Genomic DNA, 16,831 nt, shown 5'->3' on the forward strand with positions numbered 1-16,831 from the left:
GAAAAAAATCTGTGAAACAAATAAAATATGTGGGCACAATTTTGTGTTCTCCAAGCTGCAAATGACGAGTCTTTAAAAGACTGAAACAAAAACTTTATTCTTTCTTAGAATTTCAGAGTGTCCACATTTGTGGACACAGCGCCTCAGTACAGAAAAAATATGGCACACAACTAAAAGAAAGTGCGACAGTGTTCTCAGCATGACGTGAGGCAGAAAACATGGGTAAAGGGTTATTGCTTGATTTGTGAATAAAATCAAGCACTTTAGAATCTACTTGTTGTGAAAAAGGTAAAAACAGTCGTTCTGAGCTGAGAGGCACAAGAAAATGTGGAACTTTCGGCAGCGAATCCTGCACTTCGCTGTGCATCCCTCACGGCGGCAGCGCTGCGCGTTTGGCGTGCTGACATGCTCCGGCCAGTGATTGTAGCCATCGTACCTGATGGTTGCGGTGGGTAGCAAATGCGGGCTAGCCTTCTTCGCAACAGGCTCTGGGCACTCACTGCTTGGCCGACCGCGCTTTTTCGGGGTTCTGCTGCATACGATGAGGCTGTTAGCAATGTCTCTCTGGAATGCCATCATATCCAAGGTACTTTTCTGTGGAAGCTTCTCGGCACTCGCGTCTCGTAGATATTTATCCAGCTGTTGCACAACGCAAAAGACAGAAAGTGAGAAATAACCCTCACTGGCCACTTTCTGGTTCTTGCCGTAAGCGGGTACAGTGACATCACAAAGTCAAGTTTATCGACACCTCCCATGTATGCGTTGTACTGCACAATAACTTCTGGGCAGTCAATTTCAATATGTTGCTTTGTTGCCTCGCTCCATCGCTTTACTTTTCCCACATTCCCAATTCCAATTTGTGTGGATGCCATATTGACGACTCCATTATCCTGCCATCTCACAATGGCAATGTCTCCATTCGCGGAAACCTTCTGATCCATGCTTCCCCGTCCTTCTTTCTTCATTTCTTTGTCACTTTTTAAGGGACACTTGAGCAGTCGGTTGGCTCGGATCGTCCCGCTGGCGAGAATGCGAATTTGCTTCAGCTCCAGGAATAATGGCACTGAGGTGAAGTAGTTGTCCATGAAGCACTTCAGGTTCTTTTCCTTAGGAATTGCTTCCACAAGACGCATGACAACCGATCCGCCAAGTCCGAGGTGTGAATGCTGTGCACTGACCCCTGTTCCCTTCAGTTGGTATAGCTCGAGGTCATGTGCTAAGCCATCGGCGCTGCAGCGGACAAGCACTTTCACCCCTTCTGGGTTTGGCTTTCCTTTAACAAACTGTTTGGCGGGGACACGGCCAGTGAATGGAACCATCTGCTCATCTATACTGTTGTGCTCCAAGGGTTCTAGCTGCAAGCACCGTGACCTCACTGCCTCTATGATAGGGCGCACTTTCCAGAACTTGTCCTGGCTGTTTGGGTCCCGTGGAGCGTTCGAGTCCGTGATGTGAAGCGCGGCTCTAATCCTAAAAAATCGCTTTGCTGTCATGGATTCAGCTATGGCAGGAATTCTTGTAGAGGCTTGCCAGTACATTCGAATTCTTGGGAATTTTAGAACCCCCATGAGCATTAGGATTCAAAAAAAAAATTTGGTTTCTTCCTCAGAAGTCCCAAGCACATTCCCGTCTTTCTGCAGGACGTACATGTTAGTGAATGTGGCTAGATCGCGAAAAAGCATGAGTGAGAAATACCGGCTGAAGTATGCCAATGGGTCCTCAGGGATTGATCCACCTTGAAGCTGGTAGGTGCAGTTAGTGTTCCCAGGTTGAAGAGGTTGTGCAACCCAGTTCAAGGTCTTCATCTTCTTCGATGGCACATCTGGCACTTGCTTGTCCTGGGTGCTTGATGTTCCAGGCAATAACAATGCAGTCTGGGCAGTGCCATTTGTAGTAGGAGTCTGAGGAAAAAACACAACATACGCCACATTATTTTCTAACTAAACATATAAAACAGACAAAATTACCGTAGTTTGTGTGTCTTGCTCGGTGTACTCGTCATCAGAAAGATCTGCGTCAGAAATATCACCGTCTTGAATTCTTCTAAATATATTTTCGGCTGTGTCATCATCCAGGCGCCTTCTTTCAGTACCATGCTTGGATATACCTGGAAAAATGAGAGGTTTTCTTCATTTCAGCGCGTGAGCGACGCCGTGAACTCTGGAAAAAGCGTGTGTTAGGAAAGGCGGATTTGAGGCGCCGTGTCCACAAATGTGGACGCTAACTTCTGGAACTGCATGCAGGGCTGAATTTCTTCACAAGAAGGATGAATGCAGCTGTTTCACATTCACAGGACCTTACATTGATACGTAAATGCCAATATTTCGGTGAGTTTGTATTTGGAATAGTGAAAAACGGTAGAAAACAAGAAGTACTTGCTCTTCGCTCCGTAGAAGGTAGACGCGTCCATACTTTCCCGCGCTTTTTCGACAGCATTTTGTTGACATCCCGTGGGATGGCGCCACTTGTCCGTTAAAGTGGCTCAAGGGGCGTGTCTTAGTACATTCAAAAAAGCGCTTTTGGTTGTATTTTTACACACCAGAGCGCGCGAAGTTCACGTCCACAATCGTGGACACGGCGCCCTAAGGGGTTATGCTGCTAGGAATTCAGTGCTGCGTGCAGTGTGGTTCAACGGTTCTCCTGTTTCGCGGTCGATCTGTGTTAATGTGTCAGTGCCTGCGTGGTGGTGTCTGGTGCGGTCAGTGCGGTGTCTAGTAGGATGTTTATCCTCACAGGGCTTTAATTAGGCTTTAATGCTGCGCGCGGTGTAGTTCAACGGTTCACCGGCTTCGCGATCGATATGTGTTAGTGTGTCAGTGCTTCCTCTGTTCCCTACCTGTGTTGAGGTGCTGTCCGTATTGTTCAACATGGCCGATCTTCTACGCTTCTGCATTGTTACTGTCATCCACAGCGCGTTACCATGTGTTTCGATACACCACCGGCGTCACGCAGTGGCTCTTTTGTCTCTCTTTTGTGGACGCGGTACTGCGCTTAAAATCGGATGTGGTACGAAGACTAGAGATGTGCTAAAGAACGGTGGACAGATTGGCGTTAGGGGCCCATAGAATGAAACAAGCGAAGCTGTACAGGGGATGTGGGCTGGTCGTCCTTTGAGGCACTACATGGAGAAGAGGTGGGAAGCCAGAGTCTTGGGGTATTTATGCAGTAAAAACGCGAGCACACGATGGCGGTAAAGGACTAGAAATCTATGACAGGCTACGCAGGTATTAGCAGAGAAAAGGAAGTTGTAACGAACATCAAAAAGTCAGCAAAACCGAGACTGTGAAGTGAAGGCAAAAAATGGGAACAAAAGAACCTCGCCGTGTGACTTCAGAGCCGGTAAGAAAGAAATCTGGAAGGAAACTCTATGGTAATTCAAGAGGCAGCACCCATCTGTTTGAGGCTAGGTCAGGTTGCCTTAGAGCCAGGCAGTATAAAGCTAGTATGAACAAGGAGATATTTGTGCAATGTAGAAAAAAAGGTGAAACATGTTCTAGAGTATATAGTGAGCCTTCTTGTAGCTTTCGGTTTTAGGAATAGTCAGAGCAAAATTAACATGTCAGCTGTAGAGACGAGCAAGAAAAGATGAAAAAGCAAAGTGAAGAAATTGCCAAAAAAAAATCGAAGTTATATAGCTTAATACGTGAAAAATAGCCTTGAATGGGAAAAAGAATAAACAACAGGATTAAAAGTAATTACAAGAATTAACCACTTTAATTTTCTGGGGCAAGATAGCACTCGAGACTAAACTGATACAAAGGGGATGCCAGTAGTTATCTTGTATATAGGAAATATTCGCGTGACGTCATTTGCAAGGGGCGCTAGCAGCCGGCGCGTCATTCTCTATGTTGGCAGTAGCACAACCAGCCACAGCATTCAGCTCTTGGTTATCTATGAAACATGAGTGTACCTCACATCTTGTCATTTTGGTTATTTATGAAATGTGAGTGTATTTCTCGTCTCATCATAGATAATTTCTGTCCAACCAGTAAAACTATGTGACTCAGTGGATAAGCCGTAAACTGCACGAAACAGAAAAAAGCTGGCACTCTTAAAGATTCCAGTTTGTGAATACCTGAATCCATGCAAATTTGGAGGTGCCAGCATGTGGTGTACAACATTCAGGATTACTGCTGCACGTTAAATTCGCCGATATTGAGGCCCACCTAGTGCATAGCTTAAAGGAGTGTAGACAACTAACTTTTGGGCGTGTGTTTTCTCCTTTGTAATGATGTGCAAAGCATTATTATACATGGATTATCACATGGTATTCTCCTACGACCGCTTAACAATTTATAATCAAATTTCTTTCTCGTGCTGTTTCAATTTCAACAGCTGAACAATGACTGTGATGCCATAGTGTGCTTATAGGTCAAATGAGACATAAAAAAACTGCAATATAATCGCTGCTTCTACATTCGTTGCCATTCCGTCTCTTGAGAAAGGCTGGCTTTAGCATTGGCAGCCATGACAGAACATCTTAATGAAGATATTGCATCACATGATAGAAACCTTAGGTGACTGGGCTTATTTTAATCACTCAGAGTGGGATCCGCGTTTTGATGGAGGCGAAACACAAAAAGGTCTCTTGGATGTTGCCAATATTGGACTCTTGCCATTTAGGTGATTGTGTAACCAATGACAAGGTGACAACGCTGAAATCATAGGGTGAGTTAATATATTTCAGATCTTCCTGTGTGAGGTAACAAACTGATTAGGTCAATATGCTTTACTATGTAAACATGGCGTGAGAACCATGAGAACAAGTCATTGATGACATTGCATACCATGAAAATATTTGAGTGCTTCAAATAAACCAGGCTGTGTGCTTCGAAGTCAATTAGCTAGACGACTGCTCCAGCCTGGTACATGTGACCCAAGATGAGGTCGGCCATCTGGTGCAGCCCTGTAATATTGGCTGTTGTGGATGATCGAGGCCGCAAATGTCAGGCTACACTGGTGTTGTGTTGCGATGGCTAGAGCGGTGCAGGCCGTAGCGGCAGCACCAATGTTCAGAAGAGTGGAGGCATCGCTGGACATGTGGGGGCATTGTCGTGTGTGGCTAGCATGGCCGGTCTCTCCTGTTGAAGTGCGATGTATGGCGTATAATGGCATACGTTTTCAGGCTAGTTGGTGCAATGCCATTTCACTGGTCCAGCTTGGACGATGGTATATGGATGATGTAGAGAAGTAGGACACATTGCTATGTGTCACTTAACCGCCGGTTCCGCATGGATGTATTTCACACCTTTTAGACGGCGGTTTTAGGGTGTATGTCACTGGCAGTTTGCAGTTTCTACTTGGGCTATTCTGTGCTTGTGTGGACATTACCTTGGTGCATTTTAATTATACTGTGTAGTGGCTTTAGGAAAACCGTTGTTCTGCTTTGTGCAGTGTTTCCTTTTGATTTGTGTATACCTCAGCAGCGATGGAGTGTAGCCTGCAGTTTGCTGTCCTTAGCTAGGAGTATTATTTCCTTCCTGTTGTGTATCAGCGGTGCATGGAAGTGCTGGAATAGTGCAATGTTCATGTAATGTATGTCCTGCAAGAAACACTCTTAAAAAACTTAACTTCTAGATGCAACCAAACACTGCACACTGACATCCACGCATTTGACTGTGCAGTGTGCTGTATCATTCTTCATGGAGCATGAAACATTTTCATTGGCAGCATTGTTCACGTCTTTTCCTTTGCTCCTTGTTTCCTTTTGTACCTCTGCAAGCGGGACTGTCACTTAGCACCAAGTAAGTCAACCTTTCGTCCTAGAACTGCTAGTTGGGGTTAAGAATGCTTCAATAACCACAGTGTTTATATGCATGATTTGTGTGGCACCGTTTTCTTCTACAATCAGTCTTTTTCACCAGGCCGCTCTGCTCATGCGCACTACTTCTCCAGCTCCACTGGTTCAAAATGAAGCTGTTTGCAGCTACTGCGCATGCTCAGTTCATGTTAGTGCCAGAGCATGTGACAGATGGTGGCAGCTGTCAAGCACACACACACGACACTTCATAAGCACCTGCGTCTCCCACGAACAGTTGATTTCAACCAGAAGGAGACGAATTGTCGCCACTGCCCTGAAGGCACAAATCTTGTGAAAAAAAATAGCTGTGGCTCAACCTGGCTGGACATAAAAGCACTGAAGCATGGCTATTTAATCTAACACCTTTCCATATCGTAAAAATCATCAGATTATGCTTGACGGCAAAGATACATCGTTGAAGCACTAGTTCCAGCTTGATCATCCATGGCTTTGTGTGAAGGTAAGCACACGCTTTTATATGGTGAACGGCACGTCACGCAATTTCCAGCAGTTGCGAGAGTGCCGTCAGCTTCTCCGCATACGCATACGAGGCACAACGAGTCGCGTGATTCGACAGCTGCGAGCTAGCGCTGTTGCTCAACGTCTGCAGTGTTCAGCTTTTTACGGGAGGATGAGATTTAGCTCTAAAAGGTGGATTTGCGACCTCGTGATGTATGTGACGTCACGGGCACCACCGTTGGGTGCAGTGGCAAATTTCCACAGTGTACATGGGATTTGGTCGCTGATATCATTTTCCTCCTCCTCCTCATAGCAGAATACCCAAGCTTTCGCTGCACTTTTCGATCCCAGAGATGGTGGCTGCTACGACATGTTTGCTCTTCTACGTCCTCCTTTCCACTTTTGCCTTTTTCGCTCCCGCCATACTCCAGTGCTCCTTCCTCTCCAGTTATCCTTGTTCTGGTTGGTTGGTTGGTTTATGGGGTTTAACGCCCCAAAGCGACTCAGGATATGAGAAAGGCTGTAGTGAAGGGTTCTGTAAATTTCGACCACTTGGCATTCTTTAACTGACATAGCACAGTGAAGGAGAACAGGGATAATTAGCCGCCGCTGAGGCTCGGTGGTTTTAGTGCCCAGCTGCTGATCCGAAAGACGGTGCAATCCCGGCCGCGGTAATGGCATTTCGATGGAGGTGAAATGCAAGAGGCCTGTGTACTGTGCGCGATGTCAGTTCACGTTGAACGTCAGGTGGTCGAAATTATCCAGAGCCCTCCACTACGGCGTCTTTAGAATTCAATGAGTTGAAGGTTGCCGAATGTGCACATAAAGCCTGCGAAATCTTTTTGCTCTATCATTTGAAATGGTGGCGTCGCCGAATAAAGTCGTCGTCGGTGTTCAGCTTCTCTGAAGTGCACAGCAACGGGCAGAGGCCCTGATAATGACGTCACGTATGACAGCACTACGTTTCCAGCGAAGAAACGGTTATTCCATGGAAGGAAACCGACGCCATCGAAGGTGAAGCTTACGATGCATTGTTTGATGCCATCTGACGACGCACAGCAGCATGCAGGCGTAAGCAGCGGACATCTGAAATTTCGGCAACAATGACGTTACTGCCGAGTTTCCTCGCATTCCTCCAACGTAGTGAGGAGAAGCCTAAACAATGTCGCGGTTTTAATCGACGATTATGTCACCATTTTAAATGCTAGTGTAAAAATACTTTGCATGCTTTATCTAGAAGCTTGATAGATTCGAATTCTTGAATAACCTCAAATTCTCAAAATACTGTTTCAGCTTCCCTTTTGGGACGTTTAAACTCCATAAACCAAACCAACCATTATGACCGGTACATGAATAGACATAAAGAAGGTGCATTGGTGTATGTATCCTTTCATAATGCTATAAAAGAAGATTAATGGGATTTCTGTTTCTGCTATCGCAATTTTTGCTATAGGGCCTAAATGCGTACTAATTGTGTTCAACCCACTGCGTGTTTACGGGCACTGGCCTTCCTCCTATGTGCAGCATCCTGAGCACAAGAATGCGTATTATTGCGTTTGGCTACTATTGGGCATATTTTGTTTACACACAGTGAAAACACAAATCCAGGGGATATCCGAATCATAGCTGCATATCCTTGACCCTATTTGGACCTACAAGGGATGTCTTAATATCAAGATGTCTTAATAGGGTATCCAGCGGATATCCCGTTTGGTCATATTACGGCATTTATACATATATTTTTTCTTGTACCTCTGCACATATAGGGATGATATCTGATTCTATAGTACCTTTTACAGTTAAAAATGTTAAAATTTCAAGTCACCCATTACTGCACATTGCGCTTCTCAAAAAGCTATATAACGATGCTTACAATCTCGGGTGGAAAGAAAAGAGTGGACGTGGCTTTAGGGCACGGTTTTGGACCCGATCACACAACCTTCACAGCCAATTTACCAAGTGTACCCAGGATGAGCCACTACATTCAACGTTCCCAAGCTCTGACTCAGATAGACACACTACGGTTTCAAACTTCCCGCGGCTCGGTTGTCGATGCTTGCCATTGGTTGAAAATAATTAAACCTAAAACCTTATTTAGGCTTCTGCAAAAACTAGTAAAAAGAAAGCATTTTTCTTTATACCTTCACTCCTGGATAAGCAAATTTCAGTTACATATTGGTGTGTGCTTGTATTGTATGTACAGTCCCGAGTAAAAAATATTAGCACAATGACGTCACCAAAGTGGTGAAAATCACAGCGTGGCTGGCGCGGTGAAGTGCCTTGCTAACACACCTGGCACTTTTGTTATCGGCGTGTTTGTAACCGCAGCGCCGAGTGTTGCTCTGTGTCGCTGCTGTGGCACATCACTAGTGCTAATCTTTTTTACTCTTTTTTATCTATCGTGGCACACACTGCTATGTGTGTGCTTTATTACCGTACAGCATGGTACTGTTGTGTGACTGTGTTTTCGTGGCGTTATTGTTTGCCCCCTTCGGAGCATTGGTCGCCTTTTACTCGCACATGCTTTGACTGTCGGCGTCGCTTCTTCCCGATCATAACAAGTGTCAAGTTTACTAACAGCGTTGACGCTGTCTCGGAATGTTTCTGCGTCGTCGTGGAATGCAGTTGGGGGCAGCAAAAGTAGAAGTGCGACAATGAGTACTGCATCAACAGGTAAGCATTTCTCCGCATCTTGTGCATATGCCCAAACAGGGCCCCTTTATATGACATGTCTCATGTTACGACTGTTCTACACAGGCACGTGATTCATCAATCTTGGCATTCTGTGGGTGGTCATTTCGGAATCGCCTCGCAGCCGTTGTACTGCGAGCTCTCATGCATCTTGGACCTGAGACTGATGTGGACTCCACAGAAGAAATGCTGGAGCTCTGTCCTTATATTTTGGATGTTTTGTCACCTTTAGCACCCGTTTTTGTGGCGTGTGTACCTCATCGTGAGCTCAACACATGCTTGTACCCCAGTGCTCATCAACGCTTGGACAGTTCGTCCTGGTCAGTGACATATTACGTTCTAGCACTCAACAAAGGCTGGCAATGAAGCACAGGACACATGCTGTCATGAGTTTTCTTCGTAGTCATCAGTGTTTGTGCTGTAACCTACGTGATGTTGAAGGCTGAATTCAAATTTTTCAGATGTATGCCAAATTTTTGTCGGCCTTTACAGTTTTCAACATGCTGGCCATATTGCAGAGGGCTGCCTGCAGATGTGATTTTCAGAGATGTCCAATAAAGTTTCAGTTGAATAAGAATGTTGTCCATTTTTGCCCTGCTGTGTGCTATTTTATAACTTCAAAATACCTGTAAAAGAGCAAAATGAACCATGGCTTTCACATCCCTATCTGCTCCCCTGTAGATCCCGAATGACATACCTCGGACCTCCGTGGGATACAGAAACCCTGACCAAAGTGACGTGTAGAGGAGGTCCCTAGATGATCTCGGGATCTGCTGGGGATATCTGTATATCTTTGATATCACACGAACATCCCTTGGACGTCAGTGTTGTCACGACAGTGAAAGCTGTATCTGCGACGTCCCCCTAAACTGGCACAAGTCTGTCCCCGATTGCGTGACCACATCCTGCACGCCTTCGGGAGGGGACCACGCTCCCTTTCCGTCGCCGACCACACTCAGCTAGCTCTTACCCACTATCAGGTGGCTACCCAGTGCACATAGGGTGTGCCTCGGGCATCATGGATGCAGAGAGGGAATATACTTCAACGACAAAAGTGTGAGTGTGGTGGAGCCTGTGGGTGTGCATCCTTGTCAGATGGCTTCGAACCCTTGGCGTTTGGCGACCTCTAGGGCTCTGCCCACGACCCGGAGTTGGAAGTCCAGGTCGGAGCTAAGCAATGTAGCCTACCACTGGTTGGGGTTCGATAGATGCAGGCCCGCCGACAGAATTCCCTCAGGATGTTCATGCAGTCCTAGGATACGTCCAAGGATGACCTTGGGGTGACCACACATACAGCTGGCAGGAGGGGTGGTTTGTAGTTGGCGTCAGGTGATTTGCTGTTGTGAGAACCTTTCCTGGGGGAGGGCAGATTAAGCTCTCGTTGCGATACCCATTAGACCAGGAATATCCTCCAGACGTCGCATTTAAATCCGAACGTCCGCAGTCCAGAGTGAATGTTGACGGGACGTCTGATGGATGTCTTAGCAGTAATCAAGGCTCACCTTTAGTGAACCAATGGATGTCCGGTGGATATCAGGTTTTGGACGTCCGCCGGAAGTACATCAGTGGATGTCCCACGAATTTACACTTTCTAACAGACTGAATTTGTCCCGCATTGGCGCAGTCATCCGAAGCACTTTTTTTTAAAGCGAAAGCTTTACTGCTTGCATTTTCAAGCCTTTGCCGTGCGACGGCGGTGCACATGAAATGACCTTTCGCATGACCTCTGTGTGACGTCACGCCGAAGAGCTGGGTGACCATCTCGTGCCGTCTGCGAGTAGTGGCGGTGCCACCACCGGCGGCCTTAGATTACATTGGATTAGATTACATTAGATTAGATTACATTGGATTGTATAACCGATGCATCACCACAAGTCTAATCACAAGCACCACCACCAGCTGAACCATGGCATAGGTACGGATATTGCTTTCACAATTACCGGGCTTAACCAAGCTAAGCCACAGCGAATTTTTTTTCTGACAGTTTTTATGAGCCCATGTGCAATGATCAGTTTCTTAAATGTATGGACATGTTTCATGAGGGTAAATATTCGTTATCTCGGTTATTTTAACTGAAATGCGCCGTATTGTTTCCGCCACAGTATTTCGGATCGCAAGGGCCATAACATCCAATCCTGTCAAAGCCAGATCGCAGTGGCTGTGTCATGCCTGCTCTGCCTCTTATTTAAGTGTATGCTGAGCAGTCATGGAGGAAAAAAAAACTGAGGAGAGAGCGCCATGCCAAGCGGCCAGCCTTCGCAAGTCAAGTGCTCGTGAAGCCGCTCCCTCCCCCGTTTTTCGCTCTCCCAGTCAGTCCCCTATGTTTCGGTTTTAGTGCGCGCGTCTGCGTGGCGCGGGCGTCTACAGCAAGGAGGTTGGATGTTTCGGTGTTGGTGCGTTGTAGTGCGCGCGCCTGCGTGGCGTGGGTGTCTACAGCAAGGAGGTTGGTCTACAGTCAGTTTGCCGCGCTGGTCATGTGAGCGCTTGGCGGGGCTAGATATCATTGCACGCTATCACGTGGCGTGAACATGGGGAGGGGACTTTCTCCTTTTTACTATGTTTTTTTACTTTTTATGACTAGGCTTCAAGGTTGCCGCCGGACACACATGTTTTTCTTCCATGTGAGCATGCCGCTTCACTGTGCTGCTTGCCACCAGAAAAACGATTTTATGGCGCGAAGGCAGCAGACGTACATGTCCGGTCACCGGTGCATTTCACACGAAGTGCTTCTGGCATCAAGAGCACACCAGAGGGGCACAGAATAGTAAAACGCCTGCTGAGCAGACACGAAAAAAGAGTCTCAATCCAAAAGGCACACAGCAGGCATCACCCACATACAAGCTACGGCCAGCGATGTACGATGGACGTTGACTGATATCTGTAGTTGCGTACCGAATCCGGACATTCATAGGAAGCAAGAAATATGCCCAGAAATGGACGGCTGAGTCGGGACATCTGTGGGACAGGCAGAGGACTACCCTCCGTCGACATTTTTAAATGAAGTCAAAAAGATTAAAAAATTACTGCGTGGTGGCAATGAGAAAATAGATACGGTCCGATCGATGGGACAAGATGGTAAGCTTAAGAGAGAGGGGAATGTCTAATGGAAGCTGATGCCAACAGCAGAAGTATGTTTCTAGCATTGTATCCCAGATTTTTTCAGTTTACACAGTAATGATGCTCAACTTAACAGAATTTTGTGTTTGAACATAATTAAATTGCACCTGCCTTAGCTTGCATACGTGGCGCTGAAATTTCATTAAAAACTTCACTTATTAACCACCCACTACTACCGCATAGACACCCTTCACACATAGGCATAGGGGGATGAGCCCATGACTTCAAAGGAGTATTTGGTTCATTCTTCTGCTTTACTGTTGCCCTCTTTTCGCCTTAGAGTTCTAATGAGATTAATTAGAGCTGTTAATAATAATAAAGATTATCCTGCTGTCAAGATTTTCGTGATTGCCTGCCTGCAGGGATTACATGATCACTTTGGGAAAGTTTTATACATTTTAATTATTCCTTGGGTATTCTGATAATGCCAAGGAATTGCTACTTTGTTTTAGCAGCTGCCAAGAAATGTCGCTTTCCAGAGGATGACAAGGTAGAAATTGGGTGTTTGATGAAAATCTGAGTATCCGAACTGTGGTGACTAGCGGATGTGACACGCACATCAAATGCAGTTTTGGACTTGCCATGGACATCTCTGGAAACAGCCTAATTTTGGCACCCAAAGGACGTTGGAATGTGAGGCGTGGATGTACGTGGAACGTTCATTTGCAAAGCCACCTTTTTTTTTGTACAGGATGGTCTCAGTGATGTCTGCAGTTCCTATTCAGGATGAAGCTTGACGTCCTCCGAACATCCGAATATTCAGCAGAGGACATCCTTCATACATTCTTTGGACACCGGTGGTCTATTGCATAGGTAGTGTGCATCCAGAGTGATCTCGATTTAAGATACCATATGCTCTCCCGCCGACCGCAGTTAAGAGCCGCTCACTACCCAATGGACAAAACCGTGGGTAAGAGTGGGCTCCCTCGATACCAGAATTAGAAAATGCGCCAGAACCCTGCCCAGACAACAAACGTCCTGAGGACGTCTTCATATGGTCAGAACATCCAGAACAGGACATTTAAGTACCTCTGACTGCATCATAACTAAATGTCATGAGGATGTCCTCAGTTGGTAACTTCGGGGACAACTCGAGGAAGAAAATTCAAGTGTCCGACAGTTGTCCTATGAAATTGAATTGAATTCAAATCAGCCTTATATCTCCCACACTCGGCTCTCATTACTTAGAATCGGAGTTTATTAGAAGATGTGTGTTATGTTAACATAGTGATATATTGAACGAAACCATTGTGACCCAAAGTGACATGGTTTATGGAGATGTCCTAAGATATAGCTTTTTGGGCCACTCGTCTTTTCCATTCATGCAGCAGAATTCAACTTCAGAGAGGGCTATAGCTCTACCACAGTGGGCATGGCAAACTCGTGGTGAGCCCTTTTTTGCTTTTTCTGATTAGCTTCTCTTACATTACTTTTGAATAAGGCACTGCTATGAAAAAAAGTTCTCAATACAAACCCTGAAGTAGCGCCAAAAACGACCCCAAATCCTCAAGACATCCAGTTATGCGCAACAGACGGAAAATTGAATCCCAGTTGGACTACTTGAGAACCACTGGGACAATAACAATGGCGCAGTATGTCCCGCGTTTTCGGTGGACACCTGAACCGCGCCGTAAGGGAAGGAGGGACTGACAGAAGAAAGGAAGAGGTGCTGACCTGAGGACGGCTGAACATCCTGACATGGGCATCCTGAGGTCACATTCAGGATGTCTTTGCATTGTCTGGGAGGTGATTTGAATCTAGCGGTTTTCAAGGGAGGTTTTAAATGGAGGATGGTTTATGGGGTTTAAAGTCACAAAGCGATTTGGACTATAAGGGATGCCACAGTGAAGTGGTCCGGAAATTTGTGACCACTTGAGGTTCTTTCACAGGCACTGACATTGCACAGTACACAGGCCTCTAGAATTTCGCCTCCATCGAAATTCAACTGCCGCGGCCAGTATCTAAGCTGCGTCTTTCAGGTCAGAAGCCGAGCGCCATAACTACTGAGCCACTGTGGCGGCTGTGTTACGGTGGAGTTGGATAATGGATGGGTAGACCCAGTTCCCATGGCAGTGTACGTCCAACCGCAGTTTTAGAGTTGCTGAGAACTATCGCGTTAGCGATAGCAAATGATGGCCGCATTCAACCTAAACCAGAGTGTAGAATAGGATGGGGAAGCGGCTGTGAGGGCTGCACCACTGTAATTAACGATAGCTACAGTGGATAAGATACTTTGTTGGGATGTTCACTGACATCCACGTTGACTACCTCCTGCCTGTGAGGGAACTCTGCGCAGAGCTTTGGCGCTGAGAGTGGGCTGCTTGATGATCAGGGAAAATTCATTGTCACTGGGCAGAATAAGCGATTATAAGGCGCCACTAAACGCTTTACCTCTAGGACACTCTGAGCATGTCCGTGTTATAAGGAAAGGCGCGGTAGAAGCCGTGGGTGAACAACCATACCATGAATGGATTAAAGGTACACTGATGACAAATTAAGTTGGCTTCGTTAGATTACCATGTTCATATGACAACACAATGTTGATGTCGAAGTCTGCGGCAAGGATGATTGCCGAAGTGTAATCGGAACCTACGATAAATTGTAAAAGCTTGACGAATCTGTTCTACCGAGAAGAGTTTTGCGCTAACGACCACGCACCCCAACGGATATGACGAGGAAATAAGGTTTTTACGACGCACGAGCTAAGTGCAGGATGCCCATGGTTATGTGAACGCGGTCAAACGCGCCCCGCCTTTGATGACGAAAATAGCACGAGGCGTGTGTGCTGCTATGCCTGTTTTGGTACTCCCTCTTCTTCGTCTGCGGTTAAGCAGCTGCTGACTGCACTGGAAAGGCGAATTGACCAATGATACGAATAAAAAATGACGGACAATTCAACGTGGTTAGGCCAAATGCTAATTCCCAGACAACGCAAAGACGTCCCGAGTAAGACATCAGGATGTTCAGATGTCCTCAGATTGTCCCCAACTGGTCCTCAGGCAGTCAACCAGACCAGACCCATTTCTCTGTCCACTGCACATACTCGGAATGTCTTAAGGATGAAGTTTGTGGATGTTTTCATAAGTACTTCAGGACTTGTATCGAGCTTTTTCTTTCAATGGAGTGCCGTATTGAGAGAAGCTATTCATGTACTGTGAATGAATGTAAGAAAAGTTATTCAGTATAAGCTAAAGAAGAGGCACAGCACGGATTTACCTGGACCACAAAGAGTTATGGCTCTTTTCTGCTACCTGGACGGAAAACACCGGAGGCCCGGAAATCTAGTCCAACCCCATCAAAAGCATGCTATACATATAAGACCAGGTTTAAAAGCAAAAATATCCGAAGAAATCTCAAGGCAAATAATTTTTAGGTCAGGCCACAATGGTGTCGTTTATGACAAATGTGAATACCATTTAATAAACCTTAAAGTAATGAGAGCTGAGTGCGAGAGAGAAATCTGGTTGCATCTCAGTTCAATTCCGTAATATTGACCTGTGACAGGATGATTGTAGGACATTTTGAGAAATATTCAGGCTCTAGTCATCCAGAAAAGTAAAAACTGAGGACATTTAGTCATGATTCACTCAAAATGTACTCATTTCCTGTTCGGGATGAGGATGTTCTGACTGTACAAGAACGCCCTCAGGGCATTTGTTGTCTAGGCATTTGACTATGTTACACATGCCAAATACCAAAATTCTGGAGCTTATTTTTCTGGAGTAGCATGCTAGGCTAACAACCAGGCAGACCTCCCCTGTATTCATAGTCTCTCCCTCCCTCGTAACTTTTTCTTTTGGTTAGCTCCTTGTTTAAGTTACAAGAAAAGTTATCTGATAACAGTTAATGTCCCTTAGACATACACCAGATCTCCAATGTGGACATCCATAGAGATGCCCTATGGACATCCCTTTTGACACAAGATTTGGACCTTAATCGGATGTGTTATCTATGGTTGACTAGGTGATACAACTCCAAGTGTCCACTAAAAGACAGTATGCCATTCCTTTTCTTGAGACCACTACGTATTTTCACTTCCTGAAAATTTTCCACTGGCCTAGATGGCACTCTTGGGCTGCCAGGGATCCTAGCTGCCTTGGTGCTTAAAGATATTTAAGAACAGCCATGGGTACATTTGGCAAGATTAACGCCACATTGAATTTTCGCTGGTAGCCTTTCATCCTAAAGAACTCGGCCCTAGCCTCGAGCACCAACAAGGCTCATCCATTAGAACAGCCAAAAGATTTTTTTCTTCTATAGAGCTCTAACACAGTTCGAGTTTCTTCTGCCACTGAGAATTTTCTAGTCATGCACTTCTGCCGTTTTTCCTGAACGGTGAGGTTTTCTCTCTGCTGTCTCTGCACTACCAGGAGTGCCTGGTAAAGGCGCTTTTTTAGCGAAGTAGCTTTATTCCATAGTGATAATGGCGGATCATCGCTTTTGCAAATGGCTACTTGGGGCCACAGGTCCACTGCCAGAGAACATAAAACAGCGATTTGGAAATGCACAACTAGGCGAGACCACAAGAATATGTTCTTCAGTGTTTAGAACTTTTAGGCCAAGAAGCAGAGTTCCTGTATTTCTAAAAAAAATCGGTCCACAGCATATGTCCCACTGCGTGAATAAAAACACAATTTCTCCCCATAATATCAAGCACCAAGATATAAATCAGACACAGCTAAAAAAGAGGAAACCAATGTCTACGCCCTGCAACTAATGGCATTGGCCTAGTGTTACAATGTTGTGTAGTCTAACTCTAGGACA

General features: G+C 45.7%; 1 long non-coding RNA gene across 1 annotated transcript; it reads left to right on the top strand.

Annotated features, from left to right (window-relative positions):
• The first annotated feature begins 2,596 nt into the window (after window positions 1–2,596).
• Window positions 2,597–9,527, top strand: LOC149363822 (uncharacterized). The gene is made up of 2 exons (XR_016289119.1): window positions 2,597–8,932; window positions 9,017–9,527. It is a non-coding gene; the product is annotated as an uncharacterized LOC149363822 (long non-coding RNA).
• The last annotated feature ends 7,304 nt before the right edge of the window (window positions 9,528–16,831 follow it).

Source organism: Amblyomma mixtum, chromosome 2 (genome assembly GCF_055824585.1).
Source record: "Amblyomma mixtum isolate Tamu chromosome 2, ASM5582458v1, whole genome shotgun sequence".
Classification (NCBI taxonomy): Eukaryota; Metazoa; Arthropoda; class Arachnida; order Ixodida; family Ixodidae; genus Amblyomma; species Amblyomma mixtum.